The sequence below is a fragment of the Ursus arctos genome, unplaced genomic scaffold (genome assembly GCF_023065955.2).
Source record: "Ursus arctos isolate Adak ecotype North America unplaced genomic scaffold, UrsArc2.0 scaffold_22, whole genome shotgun sequence".
Classification (NCBI taxonomy): Eukaryota; Metazoa; Chordata; class Mammalia; order Carnivora; family Ursidae; genus Ursus; species Ursus arctos.
The window spans coordinates 9,251,300-9,267,865 of record NW_026622897.1 but is presented as its reverse complement, the minus strand read 5'-3'; the positions used below and the strand labels follow the sequence as shown (position 1 = coordinate 9,267,865).

Below are 16,566 nucleotides of genomic sequence, written 5' to 3'. Positions count from 1 at the left end.
GAAAACCCAGTGTGTTCCTAGCATACTTCGTCCCAACTCACGTCTCTGGTGTCCTCCAGGCCTCATCATGAATGGACATTCCCATTCCTGTGGAAAAAACCCAGATGTCAGGCCCCTAACTTTCCTTATCCTCCTCTATAGGGAGTCTTGTCTTCCCGCTTTCCAAGAGCGGAAGTCAGCCAAACTAAGAGTCATGAGGGCAAAGTCCTATTAAACAATGTTGGTCAGCTTTACTGACCATAATCATCATATTGATCACTGATATAGATAGATCTGCCTTGGTCAAGAGACAGATTCATTGGAGCAGAGTGGTTGGCAGATTGCCACATCAAGTGAGAGTGCCATGTGTGCTGATGTTCCTTTAATAAACATTTAATACAGTGCTGGGTGCTTAGATGAGCTTGGGGGTCACTGTTAATAAAATCCTGGGCTCAAAGATCTCATATATTTGGCACAAATGTGCCACCAGCCATTGGAATACTTCATGAGTTCCATTCTCATCTCAAGAAATGAAAACCAGTTTTTCTTTTGTGAAGACAAGAGTCTTTCTTCTCTGTATCTTCTGATACGATCTTTTGTATTTTTAGACTCTGTTCATATTTTCTTCTTTGCACTAGGAGAAGGATTGCCCTCTCTTCCTCAGTTTCTGTTATAGAAATCCGAGAAAGGCTATTGTAAATAATGTTGCAATGAACATGGGAGTGCAGATATCTCTTTGAGATATTGATTTCAATTCTCTTGGACATAAACTTAGAAGTGAGATTACTAGATCATAGGGTAGTTCTATTTTTAATTTTTTAAGGACCACCATACTGTTTTCCAAAGCAGCTGCATCATTTTACATTCCCACCAACAGTGCACAACAGGTCCAATTTCTCTACATCTTCATCAACATTAGTTATCTTTCTTTTATAATAATCATCCCCATGGACGTGAGGTGATATCTCATTGTAGTTTTGATTTGCATTTCCCTGATGATTATGATGTTGAGCACCTTTTCATATATCTGTTGGTCATTTGTATGTCTTCACTAAGAAATGTCTATTCAAGATCTATTTTTAAGTGGGGTTATTTGGTGTTTTGTTTTGAATGGTAGGAGTTCTTTATATATTTTGGATATTAACCCCTCATCAGATTATTATTATTATTGTTATTATTACTACTGCCAAGACATAAAAACAACCAAAATGTCCACTGATGGATCAATGGAGAAAGAAAATGTGGTCTGTACAGCATGGACTGTTATCCATCTTTAAAAAGAAGGAAATCCTGTCATATGCAACAACATGGACAGACCTGGGGGACATTACATTACTAAGTGAAATAAGCCATTCATATTTGTAAGGATGACTACTGCATGATTCCACTTATATGAGGTATCTAAAACAGTCAAACTCATAGAAGCAGAGATTAGAATGGTGGTTGCAGGGGTTGTGGAGTGGGGGATGGGGAGTTGTTTGTGGGTATGAAGTTTCAGTTATGTAACATGAATGAGTTCTAGAGGTCTGCTTTATAACGTAGTGCCTGTAGTTAGCAATAATGTATGATACACTTAAAACATTTGTTAAGAGGCTAGATCTCATGTTAAGAACTCCTACCACAAAACAAAAACAAAAAACTAAAAGGGCATGAGGAAGCTTTTGGAGCTGATGGACACATTTATTACCTTGATTGTGGTGATGGTTTCACAGATGTATGCATATGTCCAGACTCATCAAATTGTACACATTAAATATGCACACTTTTTGTTTACCGATTATACCTCAATAAAGCTGTTTAAAAAGAAAAGAAAGGAAAAGAAAAGAAAAGAAATCCAAAAAGGTCTCTAATGGGACCAGTTTGGCCCTGGGTGCCTACTGTAGTCTAACCAACTTCCTCCAAGAGCTGGATACCATTGCACCAACTAGACATTATCAATGGCAACCTGTATATGGTGGAAGGACCAGTTCCTACTAAGATGCAAGGGGATGAGCAGGAGGGGGGTGGCAATGGGAGTGAGTAGGAGAGATCAAATGATATTTTTCTTTTTTTTAAAGGATTTTTAATAAAGATTTATTTATTTTAGAGAAAGAGAGAAAGTGGGGGGGTGCAGAGGGAGAGGGAGAGAGAGAATCTCAAGCAGACTTCCCACTAAGCATGGAGCCCAATGCAGGGCTTGATCTCACAACCCTGAGATCATGACCTGAGCTGAAATCAAGTCAGATGTGCAACCGAGTGAGCCACCCAGGTGCCTCTCAAATGATATTTTTCTATTTGAGATTGTCTGTTTATTCAGACTAGCTTGCAGGTACCATTTGACTACATAGACAAGTTTTCAAACAATTAAAATACAACAATACTAATATAAAAGGTACTTTTGTATTATATGGTACTGTAGTGTCTCTGATTATAAATATTTAGATATCCTGATGTTCTACAAGGAGGTAAAGATGACTTTCTGATTATATTCTGAAATGTGCTTTTCTGAGTGATCTCTGATATTGGCTTTGTAATTTGTTGGTTTATATCTTTTTTAAAAAAAGATTTTATTTATTTGAGAGAGAGAGAGCATGCACAGTGGGGTGAGGAGGGGAGGGAGAGAGAGAATCTTAAGCAGACTCCACACTAAGCCCAGAGCCCAGTGTGGGGCTCGATCTTACAACCCTGGGATCATGGCCTGAGCCAAAATCAAGAGTCAGACGATTAACAGACTGCGCCACCCAGGCACCCCTTGTTGGTTTATATCTTTTTAAATAAACTACATTAAAATGATTATTTGAAATCTCTGGTCTATTGAAATGTGGATTGATGGGGGTTTATTTCATGAACAGAGCTGAACTACTGGTGGAAATCTTGACATACCCCATTGCAGCACAGGCCTTTGCCGAGTGCCATGTGACTATCCCCTGGCCGTCCCTACACCAAGCCCTGTGCTCTCAACAATGAGCAATCCTAGTATGAGCTCTCAGTCCTCACATGGCCCAACTGTATGGGTAGACTCTAAGGAAAAAAGTAAGAACTTTATGGCCAAGCTTTATAGAGGAAAACAGGATAATAATTGTCCCTGTGGATAAATAATGTTGCCCATTCCATGGATAGTGGTCCAAAGGAAGTGTGTGTCATAAATGAGAGGAGCAAAGAACAGCTGCTAGGGCTTTCAGTGCTCTGCTCTGACTCCAACAGATTCTGACTGCTGCATGAAATAACTCCAGTGTGTACTCCAAAATGGTTCTAGAAAACACATGAGATGTCTCGTGTGCGACATTCAGAATTTAATCCCTTTACAGCTGCCATTTTCTTGAGACTATCTTATTCCAATCTCTTCCTTCCATCTCCCTGATGTACCCACTCCCTCCTGGTATGTCACTGCTACCAGGACCCAACCCATCTACTTGACATGAGTATTCCTTGCTGAGAGATGGCAAGTGAATGTTGATGGGTTTGGCAGCAGCTGAATTGTTCTGAGCAGAGCTGGTGTGTACCTTCTTGGTAACTTCAATCCAGGGAAGTTCAAGAGCAAACAAACAAGACAGCTAGCACTTGTTCTTTTCCTCTCCTCCTCCTCCTCCTTTACATAGCTTTCCTGAATAGGAATTGGGTCTCCCATCCCCAGATTGCCCAGGGGGAACTCAGTCCCCTTCATATTAATTGAATAAGCATTTTCAAGCCACATAGTTTTTGAGCATCAGAAAAGCACAGGATTTTCCTGTAAAAGGCTTACCGTGGGTTGAGACCTTTTTCGTTTGGCACAGAACTGCTTTTGCTCCCTCTTCATGTGCCTGTGACCTGTCCTGGAAAGGGTATAAATATTGATATAAGCTTATAGTTCAGGCTTTTCTTATGTCACTATTTCACCTTTCCCTGGTACCAGGAAGGCTCTGTAACCGCCGCCCCCCCCCCATGCAATTAGCAACAATGGGCTGCTTGCTGGCACTGTTAAATAGGAAACAGAGGAACTGCCCTGGTTTCTGCTGTTGTGTTTGTGTATTTACCCCCGTTTGCACACAGAACACAAGAGGACCTGCTCTAACTGCTGCTGGTAAGTCCTGATTGCTGCTGACACATTATTAAGAACGACAAAGTGGGAGCCCCTTTGTGCTCAGCTCTCTCCAAGGGAACAGCCAACTCCACCCTCCCCCATGAAGTGAGATGCTCTCCTTCCTACCATTTCACACATACTTTGACTCCAAAACCATGCATTTGAGCTGAATGGAAATAGTCTGGGGAATGTTCCATTGTAGAGTGTTTTGAGGGGCTGGTTTGATTCATCTTACCTTAGTTCAACAAACATTTTTTTAGGAACTTTTCTTTCTCTGCCTTTGGGGTTGCACAGAAAACCAAGTCACTTTGCCCCCCCCAAAGGAACTCATAGTCTACGGTGAAGAAAGAGTTGCCAATAAAGTACATTAAAATGAGTTTGGAACAATCTACGTGAAGGAACATAGATGTTATTATGGAAGGAAGGGAGACACTAACTCTACTAGGGTGAGACAGGAAGTTTTTCTAAGGTGATAGTAGAGCCAGATCTTAAAGGAGAAATAAGAATTTTTCAAGCATTTATCCATTCACTCAACAAATATTAAATTTCCCAAGTGGTAGGCAGGGAAAGACTCCAGCGAGTATGCGAATGGGACCTGAGAGTGATGGCTGAGGGATGGAGAAATATCACATCATGAAGAGGGAGGACTGTAGAGAGGGGCCTGGATAGGCGAGAGAAGGTGTAGTCAAGAAACTGAGGAAGGACAGGTACACAGAGGAGAGTGCTAAGACAGGAGGTAGGACTCAGGGACTCAATGCTAAAGAGCTGAGTTTTATTCTTCAGAGGAGGGCAACTACCGAAGGACCTTAACAGTGACATAATCAGATCCCTGTTTTAGCAGGATAGTGCTGTCTCATGTAAAGGACAGTCTAGATGGAGATAAGACTCGAAGAAGGGAAAGCAGTTGGGAGGCTATTGCTGTAATTAACAGGAGAGCAGTCTTGGATCTGAATAAAGGCAGTGATACTGGATGGGAGAAGAGGGCATCAATGTGAGACACATTTAGAGTTCAGACATGATAGGGCTTGTTGCCTGCATAAGTGTAGTGAATGAGGGGGAAGGTGAGTGGGAGGCCTCCAGGAGGACTCCCAGTTTTCAGACCCACATGGCTGGCTGGAGGACAAGCCTTCCGCTGGGCTGGAGAAGACTGGAGCAGGAAAGGATTCGTGGGAAGAAGATAATGAGTTGTGTTTTGAACAACTTAAGCTTGAAAATACCAGTAAGTATGTCATTTGGTTGGTCAGAAATGTAGGTCTTGAATTTGGGAGAAAAGCTGGGCTGGAGGTACTATTTGAGGAATTACATCCATTGGTGGTAATCAAAGCCAAGGAGGTGGATAAGAACCAAAAGCAGAGCTTGTGTGAGAAGGACAACATAGGAAGGGAAGAAGCACCATGACAGCAGTATCTAAGGGACAAAGGCTGTCAAAAAGAAGACATCAAGAGATCTAGATGAAAAACAGAGACAGAAAATCTCAAGAGACAGAAGAGATCATTCTTCCAGAAGCCAAGGGCAGAGAAGAAGGAGGAGGAGGAGGAGGAGGAGGAGGAGGAGGAGGAGGAGGAGCAGGGGAAAGAGGAAGGAGGAAAGGCAAGGAGACAGTCAGGCTTCAGAGAAGCCAAGCAGGATCAAGGCTGGAAAGAAGGTCTTGGACTTGACAATTAGGACATCACTTATTGAACTTAGCAGTTTAGTAGAGTTTTAGAAGACATATATTCCTTCCTAGTTCAAACTGGTTCATGAAGATTTTCCTTGCAAGAGGCAAAAACACAAATGAAAAATCTTTTTGACTTTGCCCTTTAGAAAAGGGAGGGGGCACACATGCACCAGTTCAGTTTGAGTCAAGCTCTAGCAAATTAGCATAGTTATGCTTTGGTTCAGTTCACTGCAGTTAAGATCTGCCACCAATGCCTTGCTATCTTCTGCATTCTCATATGGGAATGGCTGGTTCCTGGCAATCCTTTCTCTGGAAGACCCTATTCTTCTCCTGGTTGGTGATCTTGGGACTCAGAGGCTGATCTTATCGCTTCAGAAATCTTATCACCTAAACTTCTGTCCACAGGTCTGCTTACAGAATTTCCCAGCTCACAGGAAGCTTGCTTCCAAGAATGATACCACGTTTCTTTGTCTTTCCTGTTTTGTTTTCTTCCATATCCAGGAGTAAATTTTTGGGTTCTTGGTCATAGCTATTTTATAAAGTAAAATTGGGAAACCACAACATCAAGTATCTGGGGAAATCTGTCAAGGAGAGAAGAAGGAATTGAAAGGGACAAAGACACCACAATAAAAGATTAACCACAGAGTCAGGGAGAAAGTGGAAAATAAACAAGAGAGAGGGAGAAAAGATGGCACAGAGAAATGTGGAAGCTAAGGTAAAATATTATTTAGGATATTATTATATCCTAAAATGCTTGTTGAGTAAATGAATAAAAACAAAGCAGGAGAAAACATGGGGTCACTATGAACACTGCCTCCTTGTGACTCTCAGCTGTTGGGTACTCTATGCTCTCTCATGTTTGAAGTCCAAACTGTGGAATAAATCCTGCCCATTCTAGAAGGTGGGATGAGATGTGTGCTGGGCAGTGTGGCTGCTGCCCAAGGCTCCTGGTTGTAGTGATGCTCTCTCTCATGCTTGCTGGTATTTCACAGATTCAGATGTGCCAGACCCCAAAGGGCTTCTGGGTAGTAAATGCCCTCCCCCCGCCCCGAGTCGGTACTTTGCAAGGATATGACCAGGTTGGCTGTCCTTGGAGATTAGTGGGTGAGATGCCCCAGGAGTGCAGCCAGAATAGTTGACTCAGAAACCTTCCTTTCATTGCTTGGACAGAAATATCTGCACACAGATAATGTGCTAATCCTGGGTGTCATCCCGTTGCTAGAATGAATATCCAAAGGGTATGTTAGATGTAAAGAAAAGTCTTTGGTAGGGGTTAGTGTCTAGAATGGACACTTCCTCAGGACTCTGTCTTTCTACTCTTGACTAGTCTCTCTAATCATTGGCATCATTCCTTCAGATGATTTCTCCATGAGGATGTAGCTGACAGCTAACAGGCCCAAATTAAGATCTACACAGTAATAACCAGACAGAGAGGTGGCTCTTAACCTAATCTTCCGTTAGAAAATCTCTAAGGAAGGATTATGATCAAGCTGGCTTCAGCTATATGCCCATCCACAGACTAACCACTGTGGCCACTGAGATGAAATTCTATGACTAGCTCATTTCAGACTAGGTGTCTCTATCTCTAGCTAGTGATTGAGATGTTAGCTCCCTACAGTTCCTGAAGTCAATTTGCTGGAGATTGCTGGAAGACAAGTATCCTTGCTCTTAGCAGAGTACCACCTGAAGAAATTCTCTCTCTTCTGGGTATTGGTTAGATGTTTGTGAGGTATGAAGCTGCCAAAGCCATTTTGCAACCATGATGGGAGTCAGCCAACCACAGATGAGGACAGGTCTGAGGATGTGGTAGAGAAACAGAGCTGGAGTCTCCAGACCAGTCCGACCCTGAAGCCTTCCCTTCCTTGGGCCTTTGGGCCAACAGCTGTCATTGGTCCTTGGACCAGTTCATATTGGATTTCTGTTTTTGTTTTGCAGCTTGCAGCCCAAAGCACCCTAAGTGGTATGTAGTAGGTAGGGAATGGTTCCAGAAAAAACAAGAGATGCTGAGCAACCAAAAAAAGGTCCACTAAAATGAGGATGATGAGCATGTTGCAGAAGACATTTGTGACCGGGCTCAAGGTTGAGGGAAGAGCCCTGGATCTTCAATGATGATCCATGTAAATGCAGGCAGGGGAGCAAGGTGAGGCCTTCTCATAATTACTGAACCTCATGAAGGCTCCTTACTCTGCACGGCTACTGTTTCCGGGAGCCAGGTCTGAAGGTGAGGAGCACCTGACTGCATTTCATGCCAGCTGTTGGGCCGGGGGGGCGGGGAGGCTGGGATCTTCCCTTCTGAATGGTGAGCTCTAGAGAGATGGAGCTGGTACCTCAGGTTGGAGGCCTGCCTCCTACCCCAGTGCCCCTTCTCCAGGATTATTGTCCGATTTGCTGGGGGTGCTATGCAGGCAGGTGAGGGTCAGTGCCACATGGAAAGTGGGTTCTGTGAAGTGAGGGCTCCAGAGAGGCACTCTTAGGGGACAGAGGGCAGCAGGGCACATCTCCACATCAGCTGGAAGACTCCAGCTTGGCCAGCTGCTTGGGAAATGGTTTTTCCCCAGGTGCCAGCTTCTCTCCAGACTCTGTGGCCAGGGAGTCTGCGCATCTCATTCTCTCACCCGAGCTCCAGGGAAGTCCAGGGCCAGGGGACAATGCTGCCTTGTTCTGGAGTTCTGATTTCTGAGTGGCCTCTTGTTTGGGGACCCAGGGAGCAAGAAGAATGGGCTGTGAAGCTAGGAAAGTACTGCCCTGGAGCTGGGCTGCAATTTCTTTTTGTTCCTTGCCAAGTGCCCCTCCGATCTAGGACAGAGGGCCTGCTCCCAGCTGGAAGTCAGAAGGGGCCCTGGCCTTCAGGCTCTGGGGAAGTGGGACCAGAGTTAGGAGGAACAAAAGCCTCACAGATCCCTCAGGCAAGTTTGAGGTGTCTGAGTCCCGAGGATCGTTCAGCCAACCTGACTAGTGAGTCTGGTAGTGTGAGTGTGTGTGTCTGCGAATGTGACTATAGGTGACTCTATGAATTCATATGTTTCCTCTCACTGTGACTTCTTGATTATGATTGAATCAAATTTGAAGCCTAAATTTAGTAGGCATAGCCCGTCAGAAACTGACCTAACCTTATATAAGCCTAAATCAAATAAGTCTACCAGTTCTCGTTCTCATGGCTTTGTCCTACAGAGACATTATAGTAAATTTGCTTGACAAATAAGGCCTAGTTCATATGCTGCTTATACGTATGCACTTACTAGTTCATGCGCATTTGCTCTTTTTGTGCATGCCTCTGTGGTAGGTGTGCCAGGAGTAACTTTGCAAAGATTCTACCAGTTTGATGAAAATGCGTGGATCTTTCTTAGACTCTAGAACAGCCTCCTAGCCAGTCCTTTCATGCTCTCTGTCAGGGCTCCTTGCACTTTCTCAGTTCTTTAAGAACCCTTTAGATAGTAGTTCTCAATCCTGACTGTCCATTAGAATCATCTAGGGAGCCCTTGAAAATACCAGTTGCTGCACCCCATCCTCAGAGGTTTGGATTTGTATGGTCTAGGGTACAGCCCGGGTCTCAATGATTTTTAAGAGTTCCTCAGATGATCCTGATGTGGAGCCAGGGTTCAGAACCCTGGGCTAAAGGAAGGAACCATGAACCCTTCTGCTCTGGACAGGGCCCAAAGCTGCTCAAATCCAAGGTGAGGGTCCTTAGACTTCTCCTATTTTTTTAATAAAACATTCCTATGGGGGCGCCTGGGTGGCTCAGTCGTTGAGCATCTGCCTTCGGCTCAGGGCGTGATCCCGGTGCTCTGGGATCGAGCCCTGCATCAGGCTCCTCCGCTGGGAGCCTGCTTCTTCCTCTCCCACTCCCCCTGCTTGTGTTCCCTCTCTCGCTGGCTGTCTCTCTGTCAAATAAATAAATAAAATCTTTAAAAAAAACATTCCTATGAATTTTTGCTATAAACTTAATATATCCATAATATAACTGCACTATTTTAAATTATTTGCAACAAGCTAGATTTCCACTCCAGGAAGGTGCTCCACATTCTTCCTGTGCCTCTCACACCAGCACATGACCCCATGTTCCCAGACCACGTAGACCCCAGGGACATGGACCATGCTGATTTACCTGTGCCTCCCAGAAAACCTGTCACTGACAAGTCTTTGGAATGTGTTTGCCAATATGTACCAAGAACAGGTCAGTTTTCCCAAAAGGTCCCTTTGATCTTCTCTTTGTTCAGAATGTATGGAGACTCTTCCTTGTCAACTATGCTGATTCTGAAATGGGGTACAGATGCCCAGGTGGTACAAGAGCACTCTATCAGGGGATTCATGAACAAAAAATTTTTCAAGTAGTTATAGGCTTATTTTATGTATGCTAGATAAATAAGACATAAAACCTGTGATTATGATATTATTATTTCTTAGAACAAGGCTAAGTTTTTTTTAAATGAATAATTTAAATTTGATTTAAGGAAAATCACTATGTAACTGGTAGTCCAGGCGGTACTTGGATGTGTGTGTCACTAAGTGATAAGTAAATGACCAGACCAAAGGATGGCATTTAAGACCCTCCTACTCTGGCCCCGACCTGCCATTCCAGCTTTATTTTTTAACTCCTTCTCAATAGGGGCCCTCTGCTTTGTCAAAAAGGCTTACAAATAGTCCCACACATAAGGGTCTCATAAAAACATGGGCTCTGGAACTATCCAACCTGGTTGAAACCAATGGCCCACGCAAGTTCAAGGGGAGGAGGCACAGACTCCACTTCATGATGGGGAAAATGTGTGGCAAGGTTCTAGAAGGACCAGCAGGATGGATAATATTGTCATGGCTATTTTTGGGAAATACAATCTGCCACAATCCATTTCATGGATTTCATATATGTTTCAAGATATATATATATATATATATATATATATATATATATATATATATATATATATAAGTTAGGTTTAAGATAAACAGGCAAGAAGTTCTCTTTTTCCTTCCCTCCATCTGACAGGAACCTGGGAATAATCCAGCCCGAAAGAAACTTTAGGGGTTAAATTTGAAGTGCTAGGCATACAGTAAACACTCGATAAGTGCCATTGCTATTATTCCATGATACGGAGGACACTACCGGGTCTAACAGTCTCTCTCCTCTTGCCACAAACATTCACACATGAGGGGTTTTACCTCCAGTGTTTCACGTAAGCCTCATAACCACCCTGTGAGACGGATACCCTTACCGTTATCTGCATTAACTGCTGAGGCACTGAGCCTTACAGAATTGAGGGATTTCCCCTTAATTTCCCACATTTAATCCCAAATGTTTCATGAAGTGGGTATTTTTATGTCCATTTAAAGATCAAGAAAGTGCTCAGGGAGATCGAGTACATTGTCCAAGATGGGATAGGTCAGATTTGAACCCAGATTTTTCTGCCTCTGGCCTCAGTGTGGTTCCCACCTCGGACATAGCTTCCCAACAGTGCGGGCATGTGTGGGGCTTCCGGGGTAGCTCTGGGTGCCAGTGAAGCTGCCAGGTGGTCATGGCTGAGTTTGTTCTTTCCGTAGTTCACTGCAGATGGTACCCGGGAGCCAATGGCCATTAACCCCAAGGTCATGGAGAAACATAGCTGCTGTTGTTCCAGGATGCAAATGTGCTTATTTACTCTAGCCAGTGGGAAAATGCCAGTTCCTGTGGGAAAGGGTGAGTGTGTGGAGGAGTGGGCGGGGGAGTGTGGAGAGGTGTTGGGGACTAGTGGGAAGTGCTGGGTGATGTGGCATGATGGCTTCTAACGTTTTCAGAGCATATCCTATGCTCCCTCAGCTCTGGGCCTTTGCACAGGCTATTTCTTAGACAGTGTTCATTTATTCATTCAGTAAATATTTTTAGCCCCTCTTACATGCTAAAGGGGCTGGGGGAAGAACACTGGACAAGACAGGCAAGTTGTGTAACCTCTTGGAGCTTACTTTCAAGTGGCAGGGGGAGGGGGAGGGACAGAAAGTATTCACATTGACAAATGAAAAAGATAATCCCAGATTTGTGATCTGCTTAATCACTGAGAAGAAAATAAACGAGGTAATGGAAAAGGGAATCGCTTGGAACCCTTCCCAGACCTAATTATCCTTTAGGATGTAACCCAGATAGCGTCTCCTCTGGGAAACCTTTGTGGCCCAACAAGGCTAGGTTAGATGAGTCTGTAACGTGGCTCAGCACGGCCATGGCATTGCACTTCCTGCTTGGTTACCACTCTGTCTCTTAGACCAGTCTGTGCACCCCCTGACAACAGAGACTAGGTCCTGTCCCAGGCGCCTGGAAGCTGTCTGGCAGCACAGGTGCTCAATACCTATTTGTTAAATAAACGAATGGATGAAGGGATGGCTGTTTGGTAAAACATCACCCTGAATAGTGAGACTATTTTTAATGTAGTTATGTCCTCAAAACTGTGTAATCTGGTTGTATTCTTCCTAACTGCTGCTGGCTGTTTTTTTTTTTTTTTTAAACATATTTTGGGATCTTAATGAACGAGAATGATTTGCACTGCAGCATATGGCTACTTTAATTAAGGAAAGGGTATCATTTTAGTAGCATAATAAATAGTGTATAATTTATCAGGCCTCATGTGTATTTTACAAGTATACCATGTGGGCCATATAAATCTTTCTATACTTGGGAGGGGTAGAAAGAATCCTTATTGATCTGATGCAAGACAGTGCACGGAAACAATGAGCTGAACACCCTGACTGCCCCCAAAGAGGGAGCTATCCATGCGGAGTCACTGTGGTGTTTCCTGGGCACCCTGAAAAGTAGAGTGACTAACAAGGGAGAGTATGATGGGGAAGAGCCACTGCCCAGGGTTGTAGAAGTGAGTACCCTTCTGTGCTGTTCCTCAATGAATAAAGCACAGTACTACTCCCAGAAGAGGGAGGACTCTGTCGAAGGAGGTGCTTCTTGGAGTGTTGGAAAGAGGCCTGATCTCCTGGGTTTTGTTGCTAAGCATTTTCCCAGGGCTGGAGAGTTAAAATCCATCTAGGAGTAGGGGCAGACTAAAAGTAAGGCAGAGGGAAGGCCAGCTCAGCACATGTGTACCATGGAAATCCAGCAGTACTGAGATGTGGCAAAGGAATACCAGATAGGTTATAAACAGACCTTGACAGAGCATACAGGCTTGCTGGGTCCAGAACCTTTGGTGAGCTAGATGCCTTTGACCCAGAACAAGGTGTCCTGGCTCCCTAAGAACACTTAGCAATGTAATGAGGGGCTCCCTGTCACTAGACACAAGGGCAACTGTGCCCAGTGCTGTGAGACTGGGATGCCCCGATGGTGAGTCTCCAGGCAAATGGAAACTGAAGGGGGTGCTCTTAAGAATGAATTTTCCCCTACAGAACTGACAGACACTTTCTACAGACTAACCTGTGGTTTGCCCTCCTTAAGGGAGTAGAGTAAGAGGATCTTTGGAGAAAGTTGAACTGGAGCTGGGTTTGGTGGAGTAAGTCACCCCATGTAGACAGAAGGAGTGAGAGAAGGACGATAGCAGAAATGGAGGCACAGTGTGTCACATACCATACCTTTCACTGCATTTTCTATGAACCCCATGTGGGAGATATCCATTCTATCTCTCCATTATCTCTCTATCTGTTCCAGAGGCTTCAAAAAGATGTATGTTTGGAAATAATTAAGATGCTGATCCGGCTGAGCAGAGCCTCTATGGACAGGGAATACAGGCCTATTCTAATTTAATATACTTTTGGAAAGTACAAGGAGGCAAGATTGAAAAGTAGCTCTAGAAAAGCTTGTAAAGAACCTTGAAGACCTCATGCATAAAGTTTAAAATTTAAAAAATGCATTTACTGGTGCCTGTCTGCAATAGGCAAGGCACTCTATTCAGGTTGGGATGTATCAAGACTGGAGTATGACTCAATGAAATGGCCACATGGAGAGCTCCACCTGGGTGTCCCAATAGCACACTGGGTCCACATGGCCAGCACATGACTCCTCATCTGTCTGTCCAAATGAGCTCCCTCCCCTTTATTCCTTTGCCCAGTTAAAGGCACCAGCATGTACCCATTCACCTGAGCAATAAACTCAGTTCCCACAGAAGACCTTTCTCTCTCCTGCACTCTCCATGTTAAATAAATCAGAAAGTGTCATCAGCTTCACCTTTGAACCCTTTCTCCAATCTCTCAACTCCTTTTGATGTCCTGAACAATTGCATTAGTCTCTTAACTGGTGCCCCTGCCTCCAGGCCTACACCCCCCAGTTTCAGACCCCACACCATCACCATACCATCCCATGCTGAGAAGTGTTCTTCAATAGTAAAACAATAGTAGTTGCTGATTTTTTAAGCTTTAGAAAATTTCTTTTTCAAATGTGACCCCAATAAATAAAAGAGGAAAGAACTGAGATGCTCTGATGAGTGTCTCACTCGCTCAGTCTTGTTCCTTATCCCAAGGTACCACAAAAGAGCCCAGTGCCTCATCAAACACAGTTTGAAAGCTCATGGGAAATGTCCAAGCCACTCAGCACGGTTTACATATCCCTCTACAATCTGGCCCCTGGCCACCTCTCCAATCCACTTCTTCCACGTTCTCCCTCACATTTTAGGCTCCAGTAACACTGGCCTGCATGCGGTTCTTCCCACACATCTGATGTTCAACCCCTCCATTCCCTCATTGGACCTTGCTGCTTGGACCACCCTACTCTCCCCTCTGGCCCCATTAATGAAGCTGCCTAGCACCACTGATCCTCCAAATTCTGTTCAGGCATTAGCTCCAGCTGGAAGCCTCTCTGAATCCACCCCCCACCCCAAGCAACTCAGGCAGAACCTTATGAAGGATTAGGTGTACGGTCTTCCCCAGGAGACTGTAAGCTCCTTGAGGATCCAGGCAGTGGCCCACTCATTTCATTTCCTAGCTCCCAGTAAAGTCCAATAAATCTTCATCACACTGGGCTGTGGAATGAAGACCAGGTGCCTCCCCTACCTTCACGCAGGCTGTGCAGAGTCCTGCTGTGTTGACTTAGGATCTCAACTATCACAGAATGTCCCCTTGTGTCTCACAGTAATAAGATCAGGACATCTGGCACCCTCCGCAGGGGTTCAGGCTGGCCTGTGTGGGCCTTGTTTGATGGATGGCCACTTCACTGGCTCTCTCCCTGCCAGCTCCAAAGGAAACACCAGCCGTTATTGCAGATAAAGTGACTTATCAACTACCTTGGGCAAGAGGCCAGTGAGTAGGGCTGATGAGCAGTGGAAAGTCATTGTTCCAAGACTCTAATCGACGTGCAACTCTTTGAGGAAAAGATGAATGATGAGGGCATTTACCTCAAGAACTAGATGCAGGGCTCTTCCATCCCTCTCATACGACAGGAGCAGGTCCAAGTTTGAGTCAGCTTGGCACCTAATACAGAAGATTTAGAGGACAAAAAGCCCATGGTCACTGTGTGCTTTGGAGGAAAAGTGGCGAAATTGCAGATTCACAATAGTTGTAAAAAATATGGTGGGGAGCCTGAGTGGCTCAGTGGGTTAAGTGTTTGACCCTTGGTTTTAGCTCAGGACATGATCTCAGGGTCATGAGATCGAGCCTCTCATAGGGCTCTGCTCAGCATGGAATCTGCTTCAGATTTTCTCTCCCTCTCCCTCCCACTCACTCTCTCTCTCAAATAAATAAATAAAATCTTTTTTAATATGATGGTGTAGTAAGCTGAATTGCTCTCCCAAAAATCATATGTGGAAGTCCTAATCCCCAGAACTTTAGAAAGGAACTGTGTTTGGAGATGAAGTTCTTTAAAGAGGTAAAATGAGATCATTAGGGTCAGCCCTAATCAGTATGATTGGTGCACTTGTAAGAAGAGGAAATTTGGACAAAGATATGTATAGAGGGAAGACCATGTAAAGAGACAGGGAGAAGACAGCCATTCGAAAACTAAAGAGGGAGGACTCAGAGGAAATCAAGCCTGCTCACACCCTGAGCTCAGATTTCCAGCCTCCAGAAGTGTGAGGAAATACATTTCTGTTGTTTAAGCCCCCCAGGCTGTGGGACTTTGTTGGCAGCCCTGGCAAACCAATACAGATGGGCCTGGTGTGGTGAGGGTATCAGGCTACAGCTCAGGTCCTTTTGGGGCTATGGTATGCTCCTGGGTGCCACTCTCCACCTCTTGGAAGGTTTCTGGCTGCCCTACTCCCATGAGGTTGTCTGCTCTCAGAACATCTTGAGCCCTGGCTTGGCCTTCATCACACTCTCATGGGAGGGCTGTATTTGTTTACTTCTCTGTCTCCCCGACTACACTCAGCTCTTCCAGGGTAACCTTCTGTCTCTCTTATTCCCAGTGCCTGGCACAGAGGCAGTACCCAGTAGGTAAACATTGGTGGAATTGATGAACTGGAGTTTACTATCTGTACCCACCCCTTCTACCGGAGACTGCTGCTTAGGTTGCCCTGGTTAGGGGGTCTTCAGCACCCCCTCCCCTCCAGCGTCTCTGGCCCCTGGCAGCTCTGCGGACGGAGCCCCCAGCAGCGGGAGGTTCGGAGTGAAATGGCTTCCATGGGGAAAGTGATATGATTGGTCCCTGTCCTGCCCGGCGAGGTGATTGGCTCTCCGTCTGAACGGGCTCCTGTGATTGGCTCCGTGAGCAGTAAGTGGCTAATGAATCCCCCCTTCCAGTTAGGCGTTTCCTGCGAGCTTTCCTACTGCGGGAGGGGTGCCGGCTGGCTCTGAGCTGGCTCTGGTTTAGTCCATGTCTCCTGCAGCCTGAAGGTGCAGAAGGTGCTCACAGCTCCAACAAAGAGCTTTTTCCTAAGCCTGCCAGGAAGGGAAGAGATTAGCTGCGGGTCAGCAGGGGTCTAACACAATCTCTTTCTGTTGGGCAAACAAAACTACTATTGATATACCTGCTCTCTGGGTTTGACACCTTTAACTCAACGCAGAAAAT

At 44.9% G+C, this 16,566-nt stretch overlaps 1 long non-coding RNA gene across 1 annotated transcript; it reads right to left on the bottom strand.

The window, feature by feature from the left end:
• On the bottom strand, positions 1-16,211 carry LOC130544598 (uncharacterized). The gene is made up of 4 exons (XR_008961008.1): positions 16,041-16,211; positions 14,960-15,035; positions 3,701-3,770; positions 1-87 (listed from the first exon to the last, which is right to left on the bottom strand). It is a non-coding gene; the product is annotated as an uncharacterized LOC130544598 (long non-coding RNA).
• Between the last annotated feature and the right edge of the window lie 355 nt (positions 16,212-16,566).